Raw genomic sequence first — 27,064 nt, 5'->3', positions numbered from 1 at the left:
ATCCTTCCTGTAATGCCATAGGATTTTATCCTGTTAAGGAGCCTCATGTGTGGCACCTTACCAAATGCCTTCTGAAAATCCAAGTAAATGAAATCGACCACCTCTCCTTTGTCCATTCTACTTGTTACTTCCTTGAAGAACTCTAACAGATGTGTCAGGTAAGATTTCCCTTCATAGAAACCATGCTGACTTTGACTTATTTTATCATTTATCTCCGAGTACCCTGATACATCAACCTTAATAATAGACTTCAACACTTTCCCAACCACGGAGATTAGGCTAACTGACCTATAATTTCCTTTCTTTTGCATCCCTACATTCTTAAAGTGTGGAGTGATATTTGCAATTTTCCAGTCCACCGGGACTATGCCAGGATTAAGTGATTCATGAAAGTTCATGACCAGTGCATCCCTTTTCCCTTCAGCAACCTCCCTCAGGACTCTGGTATGTAGTCCATCCTGTCAGGTGACTTATCCACATTAAAACCTTTGAGTTTGCCTCGCACGTTTTCTTTTGTAATAGCAATGGCACTCACTCCTGCTCCCTGTCACTCTTGGACCTCTGGCACACTGCAAGTATCTTTCACAGTGAAGATTGATGCAAAGTACCCAGAAGTTCATCTGCCGTTTCTTTGCTCCCCCCATTACTACCTCACTATCAACATTTTCCTGCGGTCTAATATCAACTCTCACCTCCCTTTTAATCTTCACATAACTGAAAAAAATCTTTGTGTATTCTGCCTTATATTATTGGTTAGTTTACCCTCATATTTCATCTTTTCCCTTGTTATAGCTTTCTTAGTTGCCTTTTGTAGGATTTTAAAAGCTTCCCAATCATCCAACTTCCCATTCACTTTTGTTACCTTTTATGCCCTTTCCTTCACTTTTATGCAATTCTTAACTTCCCTTGTCAGCCATGGTTGCCTGCCCCTGCCATTTGAGAATAACTTCTTCTGTGGGACATGCCTATGCTGCGCCTTGTGAACTATTCCCAGAAACTTCAGCCACCTCTGCTCTGCCGTCATCCTCGCCAGTATCCTCCTCCAGTCCACCTGGGAAAGCCCCTTTATCATGCCTCTGTCATTCCCTTTATTCTATCGCAATACTATTACATGTGACTTATGGTTCTCCCGCTCAAGTTGCAGTATGAATTCAATCATATTATGATTCCTGTCTCCTAAAGGTTTCTTTACATTAAGCTCCCTAACAAGTTCTGGGTTATTACACAACACCCAATCTAAGATGGCTCAGGCACAGCCTGCTCTAAAAAGCCATCTTACAGGCACTTAACAAATTCCCTCTCTGCGATCCAACACTGACCTGAATTTCCCAATCCCCTTGCATACTGAACACCCTCATTACAATTGTGACATTACGCTCATCACATGTTTCTACCAACTCCCTTTGCAATCTCAACCCCAAATTTTGGCTGTATTTTGGAGGCCTATATATGATTCCCAAAATGTTTTTTACACTTGCAGTTTCTGACCTCCACCCACAAAGATTCAACATTCTCTGACTCTATGCCACCTCTGTCTAAAGATGTAATTCCATCTCTTACCAACATAGCCACACCACCAACTATGCCTTCCTGCCTGCCCTTTTGATACAAAGTATATCCTTTGATGTACTATCCTAATGCCTTCTTTCAGCCACGACTCAGTGATGCCCACAACATCATTACAACCAGACTCTAATTGTACCAAAAGTTTGTCCACCTTATTCTGAATGTCACATGCATTTAAATACTGCACCTTCAGTCCTGCATTCTTCATCCTTAAAAATTTTGCCTCTGTGGTACAATGTAATTCTTTGCTCTGTCTGCATTTTGTACCCCATTATTGGCTTGCCTTTCCTTACATTCATGTTACATCCATCATCTACTTGTAAACCTGCTGGTTCATCTTCAGCTCTGTCATGCTGGTTCCGATCCCACTGCCATGAAAGTTTAAGTCATTCCTAACAGCTCCAGTAAACCTGCCCCCCAGGATATTGGTCTCCCTTAGATTCAAGTGTAACCCATCCCTTTTGTACAGTTCACACCTGTCCCAGAAGAGGTCCCAATTATCCAGAAATCTGAATCCCTGCCCCCTGCTCCAATTCTTTAGCCACGCATTTATCTACCACCTCACTCTATTTCTATACTGTCGCGTGACACAGGCAGCAATCCCAAGATTACTACCCTTGAGGTCCTGCATCTCAGCTTCCTTCCTAGCTTCCTGTATTCTTTTTCAGGATTTCCTCCCTTTTTCTATCTATGTCATTGGTATCAATATGTACTACAACTTCTGGCTGCTCACCCTCCCTCTTCAGGATATGTGGACACGTCCAGAAACTTGGCGGACCCTGGCACCTGCGAGGCAAACTACTATCCGTGTTTCTTCATCATGTCTACAGAATTGCCTATTTGTCCTCTTCTGTACACATTGGACTGATTTGCAGAAGGCATTTCATAAGGTGCTGCATAATTGTGAAAAGTAAAAATTCATGTCTGAAAAGTAATTAATTGTTATGGATCAAAGTTTTACCAGCTAACAGCAAATAGAAAGTAGGCACATTTTGGTGAAAGTAAATAATTGCTGATGCTGGAAATCTAAAATAACAGAGAATACTAAAATTACTCAACAGGTCAGGTTGCATCTGCGGGAAGAAAAGCAGTCAGCATTTCAGGTTGTCTCCTTCATCAGAACTGAAAAGGAGACCAAAGAAACCTGTAAAGCAGCTTGCAAATATATTTTTTCTCTCAATTGGTAAGATGTAATACGTGGTCTGCCTCAGGAATCATATCAATTTCACAAAACCACATTGAACTGTGCCCGGTTGTCTTGAATTATTCTAAGAGCCCTGCTATAACATGTTTAATAATAGCTTCCAAAATGTCCTGATGTGGCCTGTAATTTGCTCTTTCTGTCACCTATTTGAATAAAGATGTTGCCCAACTCTGTGCAATTTTGGAGAAATAAAAGCAATACTTCAACTAGCCCACTAAGCTCATCTTTTAAAACCCAAGGGCCCTTCCACGTTTTTTTCCAATGAAATGTTTAACATAAAATTGTTATTCTAAACATTAACTTTACAGTTCTAGTAATTTTTGAATATTAGTAATTTAGTTTTTATCAAAATCGTCCAGTTCACAATTGACAGCATGACTTTTATCTGCAGACTATGAATGATGATTTGAAAAATATTATGCCAAGTTAAAGATCAATTTATGATAATATCTTTGAATTTGGAGGTATATATTGACAAGTAATGTGACCCAATTTTACAAAAGTGAAAAACTAAATCAAAATTATCCACTCAGTCTTAGAATGCTTTGAATACTACTACACACAGATTTCTATAAAAGGCCATAAAATGAAGGTCGACAGTGAAGTTGCACTTTTCCAGTTACCTTTTAAGGTAAAGCTCTCAAGATGAAATCTTACTGCTCTCATTGGCAAGAAGTCAATGGCTAAGTACTCATATCCTTCTTTAAAAGATGACATTGCAGGCACCTGTTTTTACTCATTTGCTATTTATATTGTTCAGTCATGAACAATGCTTTTGTAACAGATGATGCTTTTGTATCATGAACATCCAACGTGAATTTGACTCAGAGCAGAGCAAAGCAAAACGAAAATGTTTGGAGTGTTACTCCCAGATCACTACTCATGTCCTTACCACATAATGTGTCATGGGATTCAAAATGTTGCAAATCTGAGTGATGGCAAACAATTAAAGGAAGTCCCGTTCAATTTAGAATAGCTGGGAGTGTAGTCTGGGGATTTTCTCTGCAATCTGATGAGAATATTGCACCATATGCAAATCACCTAAAGTGAGCCTTCTGCCGATTACCACTTCTACTTAAAATATCGAATCAAGAATTTTAAATAAAGATAGAAGCCTGGAACACTATTTATTCTGCTGCCGATCAGTATTTTCCCAAAACCTGACCCTGTACATCAATGCAATTAAAGGCAACGTATTTCAGAATTAACCATGGAGCAATCAGTAGACGTTGTACGATAGGTGGGGTTAATCTAAGACACAGTGGTAATATGATAGATTACTAACTTGCACTATTCCCCAGTGAGTGCAATTTTTAAAATCTTTCTTGCAGAGGTTAATTTCGTCTGAGAAATTATTGCTATCACATCTAAGTGCATCATCCATCTTCCTTCTTTAATTGTTCTACTTCACACACAGGACTTACAGTACTCATTCTCGGTCTGCTGCCTGAGAATAACAAAAATAAATAAAACTACATTTATACATGATCTTAATTGTCAAAATGTGACAATTTCTAGAAACGAAACCCATTTATCTATTAAACCTACTAACCTATTAAATATACTTAATAAGTTTATACCGGTAACATTCTAAACATCAATTTGGGTTAAATAAGAAATGCTGCCCTTAATACTTATATTTAATATTCCCAATAGCAGAGTAACTGGAAATGGAGACAACAGTTAATTTACTGGTACAAGTGATTAACTAAAATCCAATAATAGAGCATTCCTTGATATGACACTGGACTATGAGCAGAAAATGCCTACACAAGTCCAATTTACAGAGTTTGCAATCCAAGCTGAGATAAAATTAGATTTGTGGTTGGCTGCTCATTTCATGCAAGTCATGAATCAAATGCTTGATTGTAAATGAACAAAATATTCTAAGTTATGTGCTATGGAATCTTATAGTATGACATACCAAATGGAGTTAATGGTACAAAATGGGGCACATACCTCATATTCACTGCTTACAGCCACCATTGCCCAAATCCAACCAGCTTCAACTCCTTACAGCATTGACCCTTTTGAAGCTAAATAATTAGGACTTGTGTGATGTGTGGGCCTCAAACAACATAATTGGACCTCAGGTACTAATCAGAACTTGGTCCTCTATGAAACCCCTCTGGAAAGCTATGAAATGGTCAAGTTGTTTTCCAGCAATGTGTTCTGACAAAGTTATCTAGCTTTTTTCCAATGCTTCTGAGTGTCTCTGGCATTCACAAATTAAATAGTAATAAAAAATTATTAACATTTAAGAGCGATTTAAAACATAATTATATACAGGTAGTCCCCGAGTTACGAATGTCCGACTTACGGACAACTTGTACTTACAAACCAAGGAAGGAGAATGCTGTCCGACATTTTAAGTCAGATCGCAACACCATCCGCCATTTTAAGTCGTTGCCATTGACACTATGTTGAGTGTTTAACTTTGTATTTGGCTTAAATTTTCCTTAGTAAGATTCACCCTGACCCCGCCACAACCCCCCCACCCCCATTCCAGTCAGCACTGGGCTAGAGGGCTAGAGAACGGAGGTTCCCGAGTTTGATTTAGTGAGAGGCCGCTTCTGTGCCAGGTTGATGTCGATCCAGTGACTCCCGTACCATCCGTGCCGGGTTGGTGTTGAGCTTGCCACTCGACATCGTAAAAAAAAAGCACTGCCACCTCCAGTTTAAATTCCCACACGGAATATTGTGGAGGATCAAGTACCCAAACCCAGCACAGCCCCCACTTGTCCCATTTAGCCTTTCGCAATGCGGTGGAGTTTAGGACCCAGGGAATTCAATGCAGTGGTCCTTAGGACCCAGCGGAGCTTGGGACCCGCCGCCCACAGTGTTTCTGTTCCATTGACCGGAAGCGATCTCGATTGAAAATAAAGTGGAAATAATAAATAATTTGGAAAGAGGTGAAATGCCATTGGTCATTGGAAAAGCATTAGGCTACAGTCAATCAACGATCGGAACAATTTTAAAGGAGAATGGATAAAGTAAGAATAATGGAGCATGTGAAAGGCCCTGCCCCGATGAAAGCTACAATTATTACTAAGCAACGCAGTGGTTTAATTATTGGAATACATACATTTCTTAAGTGTTTTATACACATAGTAAGGTAAAATATGTACTATATACTAAGACAAACGTTTGACTAACTGATGCTAAATAATACCAGATATACCTGTTCCGACTTACATACAAATCCGACTTAAAGACAGACTCAGGAACGGAACTCTTATGTAACCCGGGGACTGCCTATAATTAAAATTTTAGAGCAAATGCAGGTAAATTTAACTTAGTATATTCTCACATTTCCTCTTTGAAGCTATACATTCAAATGAATTGACTTAAGGATATGACAGCAGGTTCCCAGCATTGGTGCTGGGAAATCTCAGCAAGCTCCTGTCACAATTTTGGACTTCACGTGGAGGCCAGTAACAGAGTGCAGACAGGGAGTTGTTGATGGAGCTCAGTGAGCCAGTCAGTGAATCAGCAAAACTTGCAGGTGCCTCTGGGGGTAAATGCCAAGCTAAATGTGAGCCACTGTTCCCATAAGTGCCACTCAGTGATGGCAGTTAGCAATGATGCAGACTCACACTTCAATCGGGATTCACCATGGTCCCACACACAATAAAACTTTGCAGATCAGAGAACACTATAAGATTATGATCTTTTATTCAAACCATATCCAATAAAGCTGTTGCACTCTTTCAATTTTGACTACATGGCTTATTAATATTCTTTTTCTATACTTTTCCAGCAACAACGATGAGGCGGCCTGCAGAGAGGAGGTGGAAGAGTTCAAAGCCTGGTGCCATGCAAAAAACCTCTTTCTCAGTGTCGACAAGACAAACGAGATAACTTTAACTTTGGGAGAACTCACACTACTTTTTACATCAGCGGCCCAGCAGTGGAAACTGCAAGCAGTTTCAAACTCCTGGGACTGCACGTCTTGCACAACCTCCTATGGCTGCAGAGCACATTCTACACAATCAGGAATGCTCACCAACACCTCCAATTTTCTAGGACTCTGGAAAGAGCTGGACTACGCACATCTATACTCATATAATTTTACAGACGCGCAATAGGGAGTATCCTAACACGCTCTATTATCATACAGAGACTGGACTGCGGCAGACTGGAATGCACTACAATGGGTAGTCAAAATAACCAATGCATCATCAGCTCCAGCCTACTGCCATCCAGGGCATAATATCGAAAAAGGTGTCAGAAAAACACCAGTTACATCCCAAAGGATCCCACCCACCCTGCTCATGGATTGTTTGCTCCACTCCTATTAGGGAGGATGCTACATAGCATCCACACCAGGAGCACTAAAAACAGTTACTTTCCCAAAGCAATTAGGCTGATCAATACCTCCACTGACTAACCACCCCTCTATACCTGCATCCACCACTACTTTATAATTTCCTGTCAGCTACCTAATATATATACACTCCTGTGTCTAACATCACTTCATGGACATACAATCAATCTATATAAATATCAACTACCTTATATATTTATAGTTTTTGTGTTTTATTAATATTGTGGTTTCTTTTTGTGCTGTATCGGATCTGGAATACCAATTATTTCATTCTTTTTTACACTTGTGTACTGGGAATGACATTAAACAATCTTGAATTTTGAATCAATATTTCAGTCTGAAGATTAGAGTTCACAAAGTCAATGCAGCACTTCAATTTTTTATCTATTTGCTCTAGTGTCAGCACTTCCTTTCACTCTTGTTCCTAGTTTTCTGTTTCGAAGTTGGTCATGGGATTAAAAGAAACTGCAGAATAGGCCGTTTGCAAGTTGCATAAAGGGTCAATATTTCCATCGAACAATGTAATAACATTGGGTAGTAATATTCAATATTTACTGCACAATATTGATGAGTACTAACTCACTGAAAAATAATAGGTCTCTAGAGGAAAATAAACCTACCAAATTTCATTCCTTCCATTTTGGACCACCTACAGGTCGTAAAGTATACAGCATCCCAGAAAATAATAAGTTTAAAGATCAATACATTCATATGCATTCTGACTATATACCTATCATTACTCTGTTTGAGAAGTAGAACAGGCTCTTCTACCAAACTCAGCTAGGAACGCATTCTTAAAGCAGAAATCTGAACTGGGGAAAAAAAAATTACAGGTCTCACTTTACGTCCAATCTCTCCCTCTCCCTCACTCTCACTCTCTCTCCTCTTTCTCTCTTTCTTGTCATTCTAGATGAGAGTCAGTAATATTGGATGAAAGGAACGTAATTCAGACCATTCATCTATCTATTGTCTCCAGAAAATTTGACTGCTTTCATCATTTCCTGTTTCTGTAGTGCCTGTAGGTCCTTCAGTTGCAGCTTGCAAAGGCAAACAGTAAAGGTGGTGCTATCAATAGAACATCATTATTGAAGTGGTAAACTCTGAACCAACAACAACATATGGTGCAATATATCAAATCATAACACAAAGTGCACTCATTTCTTACACTATATCATTTCCCCTTTGAAAAATAATAATCTGCCCAAACCATCAATTACATTCAGTCAGTTAACTTTGTATATCAATATACAGTTAGAAACTCAACGGCTGTAAATACTGTGTCACTTGATCTCTTGATCTCGTCATTCACTCATCTCTTAATAGCGAGCTGCACTTAATACCTCTGAAATACCTCTTCCAGGTACTTTTAACCCTAATTGGAAGACAATCCAAAGTGTCTTCAAAAACAGTATATCTGGACTCCTGCCTTATTCTGTAATTGTTTCATAACTGGATATATTACATATTTTGACCACCATCTAATAAATAACATCCGCATAATTTCTGCATTAGACATAACATAGAGGCTAATAATTCTTATTGATAAGTATTCATAGTATTTGATTGATTATTTGATGCTATGAACTCAGTTACAGCATGAAAATTTTGTTGCTTCTTCAGGCTCTCTAACCTGCACCTCTGCTTTTGAATCGTCTGATGTTCTATCTCTCACTCTGATTTTCTGCAGGTATTGGACCTTTCCCCGTACCAGCTGTGTGTCTGAAGTCACGAGGTCAGCTCCACTGACTTGCTTCCTGGATGGTTTCCAGGTTCACAAGTCTGCCAAGGCTGTTTTCAGTTTGTTTTGACAAAACCTGACTATAATGTTTTCGGCTGATGTTAATGAATCGATATTTGTTGTGACATAACCACATTGGATCCTCAGTGCATTTGAATTGCTGACACGACACAAGTAGTCCCCTTTTGAAGCATCCAGCTCAATCTCCACTTGACTCAGGACAATCAGCAATGTTGTAATAAAAAAAACCTAGTAGAAACTGACCTCTTCCCCGGAGCTCACACAGTCTCACCACCTCCATCAATATTATCCATGCCTGATTACGCCTCTATAATTTCAGTTATGCAGAACTTTTTGATTCTCATCTTGTTTGCGGTTGTCCTGAAACTTCAGCCTGATACATGCTAACCTGACAGGCTGGTGCCCCTTCCTTTCAATTGCTTTCCACAGAGATTTAAAATAGCCCCAGTGTTTTGAGACTGCCAAGTCTTCCTTCAAATGACCCTGTTGACATGGGCAACTCATAGTGAACTGGAGGCACAAGAGACTGGAGATTCCTGAACCCGGAGCAACAGACAATCTTCGGGGGAATTCAGTGGGTCAAGGAGCATTCGTGGGGTTGGGAAAGCAAATGTCAAAGCTTCATGTTGAAACCCTGCATCATAATAAACTTTCCTTCACTTGCAAACATGAGAAAATCTGCAGATGCTGGAAATCCAAACACACACACAAAATGCTGGAGGAACTCAGCAGACCAGACAGCATCCCTGAGTCCTAAAGAAGGGTCTCAACACAATTCCACAAGCATTTTGTGTGTTGCTTTTTTTCACTTGGCCTGATCAGAAACTAAAATTTTCATCCTGGTTTGTATTATCTCTCACTGTCAATGAAATACTGCTTTCCACAACTATGTTGTTGGAGCCTCAGCTTGAAATTCTGGTTTGCTGCTTTTGAAAACTTCTTGGCTCTCTCAAGCCCACCTAATCAGTGGTTTGTTTGTTCACTGTGGTGAACTACATATACCTGTCTGGACACGCCCCCTGCTGACTGCTCCTGTGGCTCCTCCCACAGACCCCGGTATAAAGGCGATTGAGGTCTGAGCCCGGCCTCTCTGTCTCCAGGATGTAGTATGGTGGTCACTCACTGCTTGTTCCTTCTTCCAGTCAATAAAAGCTGATATCTCGCCTTTACGTCTCAGAGTGAGTTATTGATGGTGCATCAGCCACTGAACTCACTCATGTGACTGGCTGAAGTACCTCCTCATCGCTCAACGCTCTTATCCTCCGAGTCAATCCGAGTGATTCAGCATAATAAATTACCATGATTACTAACTCTGAGCCATGAAAAGTAACTGGACTCAACTGACTCTGGCAGCAACCAAACAGTACACATTCCCCACAACTCAAAGGATCCCTGCTGATTTCATTTGAAATCATTTGCTTCCCTCAAAGGAATCATTTTGCAACAAAAGACTAAATTGTCTCTTGTGCTTCGGAATAGTGCCCTTGAGCAAAGGTGCCTTACAGTTTTAAATATCCACCCGGCAGTGCTCTAGCAACACACACGAAATGCTAGAGAAACACAGCAGGCAAGCAGCATCTATGGAAAACAGTGCAGTCGACGTTTCGGGCCGAGACCCTTCAGCAGAACTGGTGAAAAAAAGATGAGGAGTAGAATTAAAAGGTGGGGGGAGGGAGGGGAGGTAGATAGGTGGAACAGTGGGGGAGGAGGGGTGAAGTAAAGAGCTGGGAAGTTGATTGGTGAAAGATACAGAGCAGGAGAAGGGGGAACAAAAGGCCATGGAGAAAAAGGTGAGAGTAGTGCTAGAGAGAGGTGATGGACATGCACCATATTCTGTCTGGGTAACAACACCTTATATGAAGTCTAACTGAAGGTATGAACATCGATTTCTTGAACTTCTAGTAATGCCCCCCCTTCACCATTCCCTATTCCCCTTCCCCTCTTACTTTATCTCCATATCTCCTTGCCTCCCATTGCCTCCCTCTGGTGCTCCTCCCCTCTTTGCTTTCTTCCGTGGTCTTCTGTCTTCTTCTAAATCTGCTCACTTGCCTGTGCAGATACTGTACTTTGGGATCCTGCAATATCCAATCTAATAGGTCTGGCTATCACAGTCTCCTGCCATTCCTTCTGCAAGATTGCGCATTCACCAATTGTTCCCTCTGCTCATTGGATGCATGTGTCACTGCTGGCTGTGGGGGATCAGAATGATCCTTCAAGATTTTCACTGTCCTTGCCTCAGACTTTTTTACCTTTCTGCCATTGGACTAAACGTTATCTTAGAATCAGAATCAGGTTTATTATCACTGGCATGTTGTATTGTGCCAGTAGTATATTGCTATAATAATTAGCTATAATATTGCTACAATAAAAACTATAAATTATGATACAAAGTGTCCTTCATTTATATCAAAAAAAGAAAACAAATTAAATAAATAATACAAAATGAGCGGGGAAAATATCGAGGTAGTATTCAAGGATTCATTGTCAATGAGAAGAGGGCAAGTCCTGGGTGATGGGGGTCCTTAATGATGGATGCCATTGTTTGAGGCACCATCTATTAAAGGTTCTCTGGATGCTGGGGAGGTTAGTGGATGGAGCTGACTGTTTACAACTTTCTGCAGCTTTTTCCAATCCTTTGTGATGGTGATGCAACCAGTTAGATTGTTTTCCATGGTACATCTGTAGAAACTTGCAAGTGTCTGGTGACATACCAAGTCTCTTCAAGCTCCTAATGAAATAAAGCCACTGTCATGCCATCTTTGCAATTGCATCAACGTATTGGGTCCAGGATAGATCTTCAGAGACATTAATAACCAGGAAGGTAAAATTGCTCATCCCTTTCACTCCTGATCCCTCAAATTCCTCTTCCTGAAGTCCTCCATTAATTCCTTGGCATTTGAACTGTGCCTAACCACACAATCGTGGGCGTAGAGAGAATAAAGCAACTGGCTAAGCATCCTTGAGATGCACCTCTGTTAACTGTCAGCAAGTAGGAGATGTTATTTCCATTCGCACAGACTGCCGGCTTCCAGTGAAGAAGTCAAGGATCCAGATGCAGAGGGAGGTACAGAGGCCCAGGTTTTGGAGCTTGTTAATTAGTTCTTAGGATTTGATGGTGAACGCTGAGCTGTAGTCAATAAACAGCAGCCTGACGTAGGTGTTACTATTGTCCCAGCGATCCAATGCTGAGTGGAGAGCTGGTAAGATTGCATCTGTTGTAGACCTACTCTGGTGATAGGCAAATTGCAGCAGGTCCAGGTCCTGGCTTAGGCAGGAGTTGATTCCTGCCATGACTAACCTCTCAAAGCACTTCATCACAGTAGGTCTGACTCCACTGGGCAATAGTTGTTAAGACTATTAATATGACTGTCACCCTTTTGCAGCAGGAAGGAGCCTCCAACTATAGAAGATGCCCTTGGTCACTGCTGTCAGTTGGGTTGGCACAGGTTTTCAGAGCTCTGCCAGTGTACCACCACAACCTGACACCTTGCAAGGGTTCACCCTCTTGAAAGATGTTCTGTCATCAACCTCTGAGACAGAGATCACAGGGTCAGCAGATGCAGCAGGGATTTGAATAGATGTAGTTGTATTCTCCCTTTCAAAGCATGATCATCTCATTAACAGTATTGTAGCTGTGCTGCACTGTTCAGTATACTCTCCCAGGACCACTCCGTTATCTCCACCTTCATGAACTGTTCCACTTGTTCCCTATATAAGATGCCACTCATACATACTACATTGCTATCTGCAGATATCACTGCTCAGCTTAGAGAGCTTCAAGCTCTAACTTTGTACAAGATCACAATACTGGTACTCCCTCAAGTATTCACACTGAAAAATAAATGACTGTATAGAACATGTCGACTCTTCAGAGTTTCTGCTTGCAAAGGCAAGTATCAGCTATCTACCAAATACCCTTTAATGAAGGTGATAAAACTCTCAACAAATGGCTATGTCTTGTATAATAGTCTATCAAAATCATAACAGATGGTGTACTCAAGGTTCAAGGTACACTGAACTTATGTAAGCTGTAATTTCTCTTTTTGATTTCCAACATCTATCATTTTGCACTGATGGAGACAACTAAATAGCTCACCTCTGGATTGAGAAATCCAATGGTTGTCCCTGATGACGTCCTCAGCAAGTCAGCTGACAACTGACTGTTTGCTACAGACTTCTGGTCAGTAAGTGCAGCAACTAAGGTCACTTCATAAAATTCCTTAATGTCTGTGGAAATAAAAACAGACAATATAAATCAAAGATGAAAGTTTAACTTACTAGTGTTTTTCTCAGTTTAAACCTACACCAAAACTGCTGAACCAGAACTAAAACTGTATTCTACCAGCAATGTAACGTGTCCCCAAAACCAGTCACCCCCCCGGTGAATGCATGTAACATAGTAATTCTGGAATTTTTGGTGATTCTACTCTTTCCTTTTGATAATTTGTCTTGGAAAAGGGTGGTTGGCATTTATTAAATGCTTTTCCTTCACTATATAGCCGAACACAACTCAAAAGTAAAAAAATAACACCCTCCCTAACACCACAATGATAACACAAGTATTATTTAACAATTTCCAGTGTACTTGATGATTGAAATCTACTTTTGATTTTGAGTACAGGCCTTCTGTACAAATCTGTACCATTTCAAACTCATGAGCTTTCTTCTGTCAGTTACCCCCTCAAATGCTCCGTTAAATCCTTTGCAGCATAACTCACGTGCATGTTCACCCATTGGGCGATGGTATTTCATTCTCAATATTCAACCAGATGCAAATCACAGCTATAAACTAAGTTCTAAATTATGCAACATAACAACATCTAAGGTAGCATCCAGGATATTAAACCAAGGGGCAATGTATCTTCATCTTCATTCCCTTGTTCCTCTACTACAAGCTGGCAAGTTCTCAACTATTTTGAGAAAAGGAGAATGGTAGAACTGTGTGGAGAGAAGAGAGAGAGGGGGAGAGAGGGGGAGAGAGGGGGAGAGAGGGGGAGGGGGGGAGAGAGAGAGAGAGATGTGAAGTATGTAAATCAGATGAGATCTTAGGATGCAAGGACAGTTAGGTCTGATCACATCAGAATCTCTTATAGTGCCATGTTCATCACTGACTTCAGTTTTGTAATATCCACTCCAATTATAATAAGCACCACCTGCTTATCATAAGAAGCACCATATAATAAGCATGGGTTAAGGTGAACCAACTGCACCTGTTCTTCAATCAACTGCTGTTTGCAAAAGTATGGATTTTCTTGTCCCTCAAGAGAGATGGGGATGTATAAATGAATGTTACATATGTGTGCTTTGGTAATGGAGTTGTTATGGATGAATAGCCTGAGGCTTGCAACAGCGCTAGATGCCTTACTGAGTGAAGCAGACTGAGAATATTGAAATTAAACAGTGGTAGGTTGGTACATTGAGCATTTGGTGTAATGTTGCATTCGAAGATACTTTCACTGATTTTGACCAAGGTGTATAGGGTCATTCAACATTTTGCATTAGTGCATCCATGTCCTGTGGACTTTTACCAGCATTAACTCTCATTGCCCCTCCTTCCAAATACACTCTCAAGTAGGTGTCTGGAGGCCGCTATGGATCACTGGCCTCTATTTTTAAGAATTCTAATAAATTTGTCAAGCACTGGTTTCCTTTCAAAAAACCATGTTGAACTCTGCTTGACTGTGATTTTATGATTTTCTAAATATGCTAGCACTGTTTCCTTAATAATGGGTTCCAGCATTAACTTACTAACTAATATATTTCTGAGTACAGCTCTCTACCTCTCTGTTTGCATCAACATTAGCAAGAGCCCTTAACATCCCACCTCCGCTCCCCAGCCACCAGCACTCTGATCAAATCTCACCACTGAAATACATCTATCCACAGCAATCAAGGACACACTTTACTGCCTCTCATTCTCATTCCAAACACGACTTTACCTGCTGCAGCAACCCTTGCTTGCTGCCTTCACAGTATCCACTGATAGCATTCTGTTAGCAATTTCAGGATCCGAATCTGCTCTTGTGACTTGTTCTTCAGTTTACATTCCAGTCACCTACATCCAGTCAACACAGAGACCCTCCCTTTCTCTCTCAGTATTACAGGCAGAGAGGCCCTGAATGTCAAGTCTTGGTTTTAGAAGCCACTAGTTGGAATCATAACCAGCACAGAGGAAGATGAAGGTGATAGTGGGAGGTCATCATTGTCAGCAACACAGTGCACCTCTGCAGGAACTCCTCAAAGTTGTGTCCTTGAGGAAGGTCAGAAGTGGGACTGTTTGCTGATAACTGTGTAACGATAAGCACCATTTGCAACTTCACAGATAGTGAAGCAGTCCAACTCAAATACAAAGTCAAAATCAAGTTTATTGTCATATACACAAGAACATGTTTGCACAGGTGCAATGAAACACTTACATTTCATTGGTGCTATATTAGTGAATTGAGGTAAAAAATTGCTTGCAGAATTTAATGCATCTGATACAACGCACTTACATGGGCATTGCCCATCTAAAGATGAATGATGCTCAGCATACGGCAATGACAATACATTGCATGTTTGACATCATTGTTGCAATATTCGAGCATGGAGATTGGACTAGTTTGGGTTTCAAGAAACTGGCCCTAAGGAATGAAAGCAGGTCTATAAGTGCTCAGTGGAATCCAGCACAGAACATCAATAAGATTTAAGTCTCATGTAACGTGGAGTACTTAAACATTTTGCAAGCAAGTATTACAGATCTTTTTACTGGCGTGACTAGCTATTTTGATCTTCTCCTTGGATACTCATTTTGGAACTGGAAATATGAGGTGCTCATTCATATTTCTTTCCTGAAAGTCTTCACACCACTTCACTGGAAGTTAACTCATTCTCTCCAGTAGCAGCTCCAAATGAGTACTGCCACTGTCAAAGTGTTAGTCATGGCAATAGATTGTGCAGAAGACATCACTTCATATGCACCTTCCCAATATACAGTATGCACAGCTAATGGCCCACTTACACGCATCAAGACATGCATGAAAATCGCTCCCCTGTGCTCAGAGGCATTCAGTCATCATAGACTCAAAGTCACAAAACAAGCTCTTTACCCCAGCAGGCCAATGCTGACCATCAGTTACCCATTTGCACCAATCCCATTTTCAGCACATAGCCCATTGTCTTCTGTGCACTGGCAATCCAAGTGCTCTCTTAGATAAACCTCCCAGTACTGCGCCACAACGACTGGGACTGGGTCCACTGTAGCTCAACTTTTATATTAATGATATGGATGAGATTATACAGTAGGTGGCATGATTAGTAAGTTTGTACATGACACCAAAATTGGCAGTATGATGGACACTGAAGAAGTTTACTTAAGATTGCACCGTGATCTTGATCAACCGGTCCAATGGTCCGAGGAATGGCAAATGAATATATACAGATAAATGTGAGGTGTTGTATTTGACAAATCATGACAAGATAACACAGAAAATAGTAGGGCCTTGAAGACTGCTATAGAACACAAAGACCTAGGGATGCAGGTACTTAGTTCCTTGAAAATGGCAACACAAATAAGCAGGATGATAAAGAAAATGTTTAGTATGTTTACCTTCATAAATCAGGATACTGAGTACATGAGTTTGAAAATAATGTTCTAACAATCCAAGTTTGTCCAACCTCTCCTTATAACTAATACACTCTAATCCAAACAGCTTCCAGGTAAAATAGAGATGTAAGAGAATGCAGATGCTGGAATTCGGAGCAACACAAAAGAAATTTATGGAACCCATGGAGAAAAATGGACAGTCAAAGTTTCAATCCGAAACACTGACTCTCCATCACTATCCATGACTTCCTGACTTTTATTCTCTTTGCCCCTTGTGATGAAGGCAAGCATACCGTACACTTTTTTTTAACCACTCAACTTTTGTTGCCACTTTCAGGGAGGTATAGACTTGGGCCACAAGATTCTCCTGCACATCAATGCTCTTAAAGGTCCTGCCATTATTTGCATAGTTTCCCATTACATTTGACCTCACCAAGTGCAACACCTCACATTTACTTGGATTAAACTCCATCTACCATTTTCCTGCCTATAACTGTAACTGATCTACATCATGCTGTATTCTTTATCAATCTTCTCCATTGTCTGTAACTCCATCCATTTTATGTTGCCTGCAAATTTACTAACCAACCCATCTACACTACTGCCCAAGTCACTTATATATATCACGAACAACAAAGGTCCCACCACTGATCCCTGTGGAATGCCACTGATCACAGACCTCCAGCCAGAATAATACCACTCACTGTCTTCTATGAACAAGCCAATTCTGAATCTATACCTTCTTCATCACTTTATCTGCCAGTACTGCCATTGTCAAGGATCCATGATTTTGTACATCAAGGTCTGTTTCTCAATGTCTCCCAAGTTCCTGACATTGTAAAGTCCTAACTCACTTTTTCTATGCATTTCTGTGCAAAATAATCACAAGATCCCTATTTATACCAGAGGGATTCACTGGGCATTACAACTGTTCTCATTAGATTCCATTGCTCTGATTCCTTGGCACCACTAAGCTAATTATTATGTCTTCAAATCAAATATAAGCTGAGCAGAGTCTTTCATTTTTGAATTTAGCTTTCTGATAGTTTAACTACTGCATCGTTTCACCTGCTCTTACACTAACTCAGTAGAGAATTACTATCTTCACCAAAAGTGTTATTTGAAAGGGCTGCAGAGCTGCATGAAGTCAGCATGATAAAGCCCATAAGATATAGGATCAGAATTTGTTCATCGAGTCTGCTCTGCCATTCCCTCATAGCTAATTTATTATTCCTCTCATCTCCGTACTCCTGCCTTCTCCTCATAACTTTTGACACCCTTACTAATCAATAATCTAAACACTGTACACCCAATGACTTGGCCTTCACAGCCAGGTATGGCAGCAAGGTTTACCACACTTTGACTAAAAAAGTTTATCCTCATTTCTAGCCTAAAGGGATATCCTTCTATTTTGAGACTGTACCCTCTGTCCTAGAGTCCCCCACAATAAGAAAGCTATGTTCTAATACAAATGATACTCCAAAAGCAAATAATAATAAATGCACAAGAAATCCAGGTCAATTCTCTTATGCTTTATAAAATGAAAAATTGAATTTTTACTTTCACTCCACAAAAAGAAGCTTAATTGCATTGTCGGGCTCTTCTAGTGCTGGGGGAATGAATAGAAGATGGAGTACAACCAAAGGTTGATTCAGGAAATAAAACAGAAATATTACTCTTATTACTTCTGGAAATTGGAAGTAGAAATGTCTCATGAAATCACAATGCTCTCTCAATATGTATGAAAATTTGCTGATATCAGTTGACTGCATTCATAGTAAGCTAAATTACTTTTTGGTCAAGTCACAAATAAGGTGCTGTCTGAGTCAGTATTGCCTACTCATATTTTCCCACTGTGTATTCCCAAAGGGAACAATGTCAGGTAAATGCAATATTATGGGTCAGAACTCTCTAAGTTTCAGCACACACTTGGTTTCTTAAACACATGAATAACTGCTAATTTCAGTTAATACCACCTCAAAACATCTTACTTGGAAATGAAACAGTTAAGTGCAACATGTGCATGGGAAAAGCCACTTGCCTCCTAATTGGATTGTTTGGTGCCATGGTTTTGAGAGGTGCAGGAATCGATTTCAATGAAAATTTCAAGGAAAATTAGCTCTTGCTAAAAAAAAGGATGCATGTACAAGCTGCAAAGTCTATGATTTTCCTTCCTAGTCCTCTCTGTATTAGACATGTTAAACTAAGGAGCAACCTGCACTGCGCAATTGCATCCAATGCAATGCATTGCATGTGTGGACTCAGTGTCCAGGACTTCGCCAGATACTCATCTGCCAGCCTGAACCCTACTCCATTTGCCCTCAATCAGGCCCTATCGCAATCACCATGGTCTTCAGCCACTTACACAATCTTCCATTGCACACAATATTTTAGCTTCATTGATATCACTGAACTAATTAATGAGAATTTATAAAGCACAAGAGCTTTTGCAGACGCTGGAAATCCAGAGCAACACACACAAAATGCTGGATGCAGTCCTGATGAAGGGTCTTGGCTTGAAATGTCGACTCTTTATTCCTTTTCAAAGATACTACATGACCTGCCAAGCTCTTCCAGCATTTTGTTGATGAGAAATTAGTAGCATTCATTAACCCTTTAATCTCAAAGTTGTTTCATGTGTTCTTTTCACTGACATGTACCTGGCCCAATTTAAAGTTTTATGAGCTTATTTTTTAGACCTTTACTTTGGACATCAGCCATCTTTAAATGTGAAATACCCTTAGAAAGTAAGATTTGTTATATATATATATGATTATGTGATATATATGTACAATGTCTGAAATACATCTTATGGAAATGTTTGTTTGATGATGAACAATAAAAAAAATTTTCAAAAGTAAGACCATATACTTTGGGTATATACCTCAAGAATGGTTGAAAAGAGATAGGTATTTAATGAATATACTGCTGGTGGCTGGTAAAAAGACTCTAACCAGGAGATGGTTATTACAGGAGAGCCCAAATTTAAATACATGGATGGAAATTACAATGGACATTTACAAAATGGAGAAGATAACAGCATCTGTTAATCATAAGTTGGAACAATTTGATTCATACTGGGAAAAATGGTTTAACTACATAACACCTCATAGGCCTGATTTTATTCTCACAAATCAATGAATATGTTGTATATAAAAAAAATCACTCCCTACTTGTACATAATTTTCTCCTTTTGCTTGTTCTTTCTTTCCTCCCTTTTCTATAAGTGTGTACCTCAGATAAATATTATGTGGAGATTTGTACCATATATGACAATATGATATATATGTACAATGTCTGAAATACATCTTATGGAAATATTTATTTGATGATGAACTTCAATAAAAAAAAACAAATTACAAAAGAAAAGAAAAGAAATTCCAGTTGCTTTGAAAATGATGGCAGATGAAAATTCTGGACTTCTGGACCTCATAAATTTGGGCATATGAATTGATATCATGGAGAAAATTAACAAACAGAAAAATGACAATTAATAGCAGGTTATTTTGCATATCTCAGAATCAGAATTAATGTCACTAAGCATATGTCATGAAATTTGTTAACTTAATGGCAGCAGCACAATGCAATACATGATACAGGACTAGAATATAAAGGCAAAGATGTAACGCTGACAGTTTATAAAGCACTGCTGAAGCCTCACTTGGAGCATTGTGAGCAGTTTTGGGCCTCTTATCATAGAAATGATGTGCTTAAGCTGGAATGTGTTCAAAGGAGGTTCACGAAAGTGATTCCAGAATTGAATATTGGTCATATGAAAGGGGTTTAATGGCTCTGGGCCTGTATTGACTGGAATTCAGAAGAATGAGGGGTGACCTCATTGAAACCTATTGAATGGTGAAAGGCCTTGATAGAGTTGGTGTGGAGAGGATGTTTCCTATGGTGGGGGTCTAAGACCACAGCCTCAAAATAGAGGGGTATCCTTTTAGAATGGAGATGAAGAGGAATTTCCTCAGGAGATGGTGGTAAATCTGTAGAATTCTATGCCACAGGCAGCTGTGAGCCAAGTCTGTATGTATTTTTAAAGCAAATGTTGATAGATTCTTGATTGGTCAAGAAATGAAGGGATATGGGGAGAAGGTAGAAGATTGGGGCTGAGAGGACAATTGGATCATCCATAATGAAATGGTGGAGCAGACTTGATGGGCCAAATGGCCTAATTCTGCTCCTATATCTCATAGTTTGAAAAATATAGAAAAAAATTCATCAATTACAATAAGTATATGTATGTATATTAAATAGTTTAAAACACTGCAAAAACTGGGAAAAAAAGCTGAGGTAATGTTTATGGATTCAATGTTCATTTGGAAATCAGATGGCAGAGGGGCAGAAGCTGTTCCTGAATTGCTGACATCTTACACAATGCTCTCAATAAGTCAACTTAAAAAGGCCAATGGCAGCTGACATTTACGTACAACGTCAGTTGAGCTCCAATAAACCGATAGAAGAGCTCAATGGCTTAGAATTAGTGAGTAAATATTTGAAAATTCTGCAAAACAAATTGGTACATTTCATCCACATTAAATCCATGTTCCAATACCAGTATGACTGTGATTCTGCATCACTAGATTAATGTCTATTAATATTCTCCTGTCTATTTACAAGGTTACATAGATCAAGAAATCTACAGTACAAACACAAAGTTTGATGATTGAAATAACTGATAGTTTCTCTGTTCGGCGCTGTTGTTTTCCTTTCTATTGCCTTTATTTATTGTTCTTTGATGTTCCCTTCTTCTTCAATATAACTATTTGTGAATCTCTCTCTCTCTCTCTCTCCCCCCCCCCCATCCATCCATCCATCAGGATACAGCACGGAGTAGACCCTTTGAGCAACCCCCAATTTAACCTTAGCCTAAAATCATGGAACAGTTTACAATGTCCAATTAATCTACCAATTAGTATGTCTTTGGACTGTGGAAGGAAACTGGAGCACCCAAAGGAAACCCGTGTGGTCTCAGGGAAGATGTACAAACTCCTTACAGACAGTGGCAAGAATTGAACCTGGTACTGCAAAGCATTGTGCTAACCACTACCCATATCCGTTCTACAGGTGTCAGCCAGCTAGGATTAAACAGCAAAATTTTAATTTTTACAGAGACCAGATACTCAGATTATTGTTTGTGCTCACTGGAGGATGCTTGCAGAATAAATGCTCACTTGCTCATTCCTGTCATTTCTCACAGCATTATGGCCCAGAGAAGTTCAGGAATTACATCAGGGGTAAGAATATTGAAAATTAATGCTACTTTCCTCCTGACTTTAACTTTGGACAAGCAATTTATTGCAACATTGGCAAAACAGGGATCACCAATTTTGGTAGCAGTGCTGCTGAGAAAATAAAACAAAACTTTAGTCATATTTTAGAAACCTAGTATTACTTGGAAGATGTATTAAACATCATACGTTCATTCAATACACAAAGCCTAACCCTTCTGATGTGATGTACTGGCATCTACCGCCACCTTGTGGAGAAAAGATGTAATACTACCACAGTGCACGTTTTGAAACGTCTCAGACGACCAAAGTTCCAAAGTATGCACATGAAAACGTCTTATAGGTGAAAAAACATCTTAGAAGCATTATCTACAAAATCTGAGACTGAGCAACAGAAGCGTTTTTAAGACCAAATGACCAAGAGTTTAGTGAAGTAAATTTTAAAGAGGGCATCAAGAGTAAGAGAGGTAAAAGGTCAGAAACCTTCAGAAAGGGAGATCTAGAACCAACCGGTACCTGATGATACTGCCATCAACAATGGAGTAATCATATCCACGGAAACTCAAGAAGTCAGAATTAGAGAGATGCAGATGTATTGTTAGGTTATGAATTTGGATTAAATTAGATTAAAATGGTTGGTAGAATCTCAGATGGTGATGAGGGGGCGTACAGGAGCAAGGTATGCCAACTAGTGGAGTGGTGTCGCAGCAACAACCTGGCACTTAACGTCAGTAAGACAAAAGAGCTGATTGTGGACTTCAGGAAGGGTAAGATGAAGGAACACATACCAATTCTCATAGAAAGATCAGAAGTGGAGAGAGTGAGCAGTTTCAAGCTCCTGGGTGCCAAGATCTCTGAGGACCTAGCCTGGTCCCAAAATAACAATGCAGTTATAAAGAAGGCAATTCAGCGACTATACTTCATTAGGAAATTGAAGAGATTTGGTATGTCAACAAATACACTCAAAAACTTCTATAGATATACCATGGAGAGCATTCTGACAGGCTGCATCACTGTCCGGTATGGGAGGGTGGGGCTATTGCACAGGACTGGAAGAAGCTGCAGAGGGTTGTAAATTTAGTCAGCTCCATCTTGGGTATTAGCCCTCAAAGTACCCAGGACATCTTTAAGAAGCGGTGTCTCAGAAAGGCAGTGTCCATTATTAAGGACCTCCAGCACCCAGGGCATGCCATTTTCTCACTGTTACCATCAGGTAGGAGGTACAGAAGCCTGAAGGCACACACTCAGCAATTCAGGAACAGCTCCTTCCCCTCAGCCATCTGATTCCTAAATGGACATTAAATCTTTGAACATTACCTCACTTTTTTAATATATATTTTATTTGTTTTTTGCATGATTTTAATCTATTCAATATACATATACTGTAATTGTTTAATTAATTAATTAATTTCTTCTGTATTATGTATGCATTGACCTGCAGCTGCTAAGTAACAAATTTTACAACACATGCCAGTTGGGGGTGATGGGGGAATGGGGTGAGGAGGATTGCTAGGCAATGTGTTTGGAAACAAAAATGACATTGAAAATTAGCACTAATTAACCCGCAAACAAAGGTCAGCAAGCACCATGGTGATGAATGAACAGGGAGCTCATAAAAGGGTGGAAGTGGGTCAGTGTTTCATATGATCTGGAGTTTACGAAGGTTAAAGCAATGGAACCCTTCCAGATGTGCAATGTAATAGTCACATCAATAGTTACAAAACAATGGATGAGAGTTTCAGATCTGCTTAGGCAAAGGCATGGGGGCATCAAGTGTATCAATATGGAAAGATGCTGATTTAATGAGCCATGTTGCATGCCGTTTGAAACTCATTTGAACACAATAAGCCAAAAGCTCAACTTACTACGCAACTTAAAATATAGCTTTCCGCAGAACCAGTGAGCAAGTCCAAGACACAATAGATTTTATCTCTTTTAAAACAAAAAGCCTGTCAAAAAACCACTTTGGAACTAAAAGTGGCAAAGGTTAATTAGAATTGTGAAAGCAAGACAGAGACAATGATTAATTGTCCAGCAACATAAATCAAGTTACCCTGACACTTTTTTCTTTAAATTCTACGGTTTAGACTTTTAAAACACTGTGGCTTGAAAAAATCTTGATTTATGTGTTTAGTTTTTCTGGCTCTTTATGATATTGAAGCAGACAAGAGGCTTGACTGATATTCCAGCATGCACGAAGAAAAATCTGATATTTTAAAATCTGCAGTAGACCACACAGTAAAATATATGCTCAAAAACATTCCTCGTAAAAGCCCATTCAATTGTAGGCTTGTGGTGGACTAATGAGCCTCTGGGTTGGCAGGCCACCCTGAGAAAATAAACAACAATAAGGCCAAAACTACAGGCAAGTCTGGGACTTGGTCAGGTGTCTATTTGAAGTGGAAGCTTCGGCAACGGTGGAACATCATGCGGCAAAGAGGGACATGGGTTGGAGGATATTTTGTAGTGAGAGTCTGCTGACAGGGTTCTAGAGGTAGTTTTGGAATTCAGGGGCAGCAGTGGTGGTATTGTTGGTTGATGGGGTGATGCACCATCAATAACTCTCTGAGACGTGAGGCGAGATATCGGCTTTTATTGACTGGAAGAAAGAACAAGCAGCAATTGACCACCATGCTACATCCAGGAGACTGAGAGGCAGGGCTCAGGCCCCAATCGCCTTTATACTGGGGTCAGTGGGAGGAGCCACAGCAGCAGTCAGCAGGGGGGGGGGGGCGTGTCCAGACAGGTATATGTAGTTCACCACATGGGGTGATGAGGTTGGAGGTTGGGTTGGGTAAGGGGCCTAGTGCCTGAAAGAGATAGGGTGAGTAATTTCAGTTTTAAGTCATATTGAAACATGCCTGAAGCTCTGCTTCTGTATGTGGAATGCAGATAGCAAGGATCATGCATGTTAGTTTGAGGATTGTAAAAGTGGTGGCAGACTTGCTTGGACCCCATGTGTTCTTGTGCATTGGAACAGTAAAGGCAAACGATCCAGAACAGAAGTGGCAAACTGTGAAATCATATGAAAACCCTGTTTTTCAGGGAAATTTTATTCTTTCCAGAAAATGGATCATGGAGCATACAGTGACATGCAAAAGTTTGGGCACCCCTGGTCAAAATTTCTGTTACTGTGAATAGCTAAGCGAGTAAAAGATGACCTGATTTCCAAAAGGCATAAAGTTAAAGATGACACATTTCTTTAATATTTTAAGCAAGATTACTTTCTTATTTCCATCTTTTACAGTTTCAAAATAACAAAAAAGGTAAAGGGCCCGAAGCAAAAGTTTGAGCACCCACATGGTCAATACTTAGTAACACTCCCTTTGCAAGTATCACAGTTTGTAAATGCTTTCAGTAGCCAGCTAAGAGTCTTTCAATACTTGTTTGGAGGATTTTCGCCCATTCTTCCTTGCAAAAGGCTTCTAGTTCTGTGAGATTCTTGGGCCGTCTTGCATGCATTGCTCTTTTGAGGTCTATCCACAGATTTTCGATGATGTTTAGGTTGGGGGACTGTGAGGGCCATGGCAAGACCTTCAGCTTGAACCTCTTGAGGTAGACCATTGTGGATTTTGAGGTGTTTAGGATCATTATCCTGTTGTAGAAGCCATCTTCATCTTCAGCTGTTTTACAGACAATGTGATGTTTGCTTCCAGAATTTGCTGGTATTTAAATGAATTAATTATTCCCTCTACCAGTGAAATGATCCCCATGCAACTGGCTACAACACAAGCCCAAAGCATGATCGATCCACCCCCGTGCTTAACAGTTAGAGGGGTGTTCTTTTCATGAAATTCTGCATCTTTTTTTCTCCAAACATATCTTTGCTCATTGTGGGCAAAAAGTTCTATTTTAATTTCATCAGTCCACAGGACTTGTTTCCAAAATGCATCAGGCATTTTGATGTTAGATGTTCCTTTGCAAACTTCTAACGCTGAATTTTGTGGTGAGGACACAGGAAAGGTTTTCTTCTGATGACTCTTCCATGAAGGTCATATTTGTGCAGGTGTCGCTGCACAGTAGAACAGTGCACCACCACTCCAGAGTCTGCTAAATCTTCCTGAAGGTCTTTTGCAGTCAAACAGGGGTTCTGATTTGCATTTCTAGCAATCCTACGAGCAGTTCTCTCAAAGTTTTCTTGGTCTTCCAGAACTCAACTTGAACTCCACCATTCCCGTTAACTGCCATTTCTTAATTACATTACAATCTGAGGAAATGGCTACCTGAAAATGCTTTGCTATCTTCTTATAGCCTTCTCCTGCTTTGTGGGTATCATTTATTTTAATTTTCAAAGTGCTAGGCAGCTGCTTAGAGGAGTCCATGGCTGCTGATTGTTGGGACAAGGTTTGAGGAGTCAGGGTATTTACAAAGCTTTGAAATTTGCATCACCTGGCCTTTCCTAACGATGACTGTGAACAAGCCATAGCCCTAACAAGATGATTAAGTTCTGAGACCTTGGTAAAAGTTATCTGAGAGCTCAAATCTCTTGGGGTGCCCAAACTTTTGCATGGCGCTCCTTTCCTTTACAAAACAAAAATAATACACTAAACTTGCTTAAAATGTTGAAAAGGATGTTTCATCTTTAACTTTATGACTTTTGGAGATCAGTTCATCTTCTACTCACTTAACTATTCACAGTAACAGAAATTTTGACCAGGGGTACGCAAACTTTTGCATGTCACTGTACAAAAAGATGGCACTCTTTGACAGAATTTCTTGGCATGCAAAAGAAATTTGCATACCTTTTACCTATACCTTATAAGGTATACCTTATACCTTTTCTTATTAATACCAATATATTATGTATTCATACATATACCATATTTTATAAAATATTTGTCTCTTACTTTGATATAATCATAATTAAAATTGTTAGTCTTCACAGTGTGCAATATATTAGGTTAAAAGGTATTTGTTATTTTATGGAAAGGAAATTTCAGAGGTATTTAAAGAAGAGGTATTTAAAGGATATTTATCTGCATTACTCCAGTTTTGTTTCTGGAAAAACAGAGGTAAATCAATGATAATCAGCATGGTTTTGTTATGGAAAAATCCTGTCCAAATTTGAATGGATTTTTCATAGAATAAATTTTTGGATTTCAACCAACCTTTTTAATTGCTGTCATCTCTACAAACGGCTTGGCATGTGAAAGAAAATTTGGAGCGGCATGGTAGAGCAGCGGTTAGCAAAGTGCTGTTATAGTGCCAGCTACTTGGGTTTAATTCCTATCACCGTCTGTAAGGTGCTTGGGTTCTCCTCGTGACTGTGTGGGTTACCTCCAGGTGCTCTGGTTTCCTCCTACATTCCATTAACATACAGGCTAGCAGGTTAATCGATCACACAGGTGTAACTGGGCAACAGGGTTTCGTTGGGCCAGAAGGGCCTGTT

At 39.8% G+C, this 27,064-nt stretch overlaps 1 protein-coding gene across 1 annotated transcript in view; it reads right to left on the bottom strand.

Moving 5' to 3' along the window:
• The window catches only part of dlg3 (discs, large homolog 3 (Drosophila)), a 502,957-nt gene extending 489,948 nt beyond the window's left edge, over positions 1 to 13,009 (bottom strand). The window contains exon 1 of the mRNA XM_059977050.1: positions 12,953 to 13,009. The gene's annotated coding sequence lies outside the window, so the exon portion shown is untranslated. The remainder of the gene's footprint in view (positions 1 to 12,952) is intronic.
• Between the last annotated feature and the right edge of the window lie 14,055 nt (positions 13,010 to 27,064).

The sequence above is a fragment of the Hypanus sabinus genome, chromosome 8 (genome assembly GCF_030144855.1).
Source record: "Hypanus sabinus isolate sHypSab1 chromosome 8, sHypSab1.hap1, whole genome shotgun sequence".
NCBI classification, from domain to species: Eukaryota; Metazoa; Chordata; class Chondrichthyes; order Myliobatiformes; family Dasyatidae; genus Hypanus; species Hypanus sabinus.
Note: the sequence above shows the minus strand (reverse complement) of the source record. Positions and strands in the feature narration are given on the sequence as shown.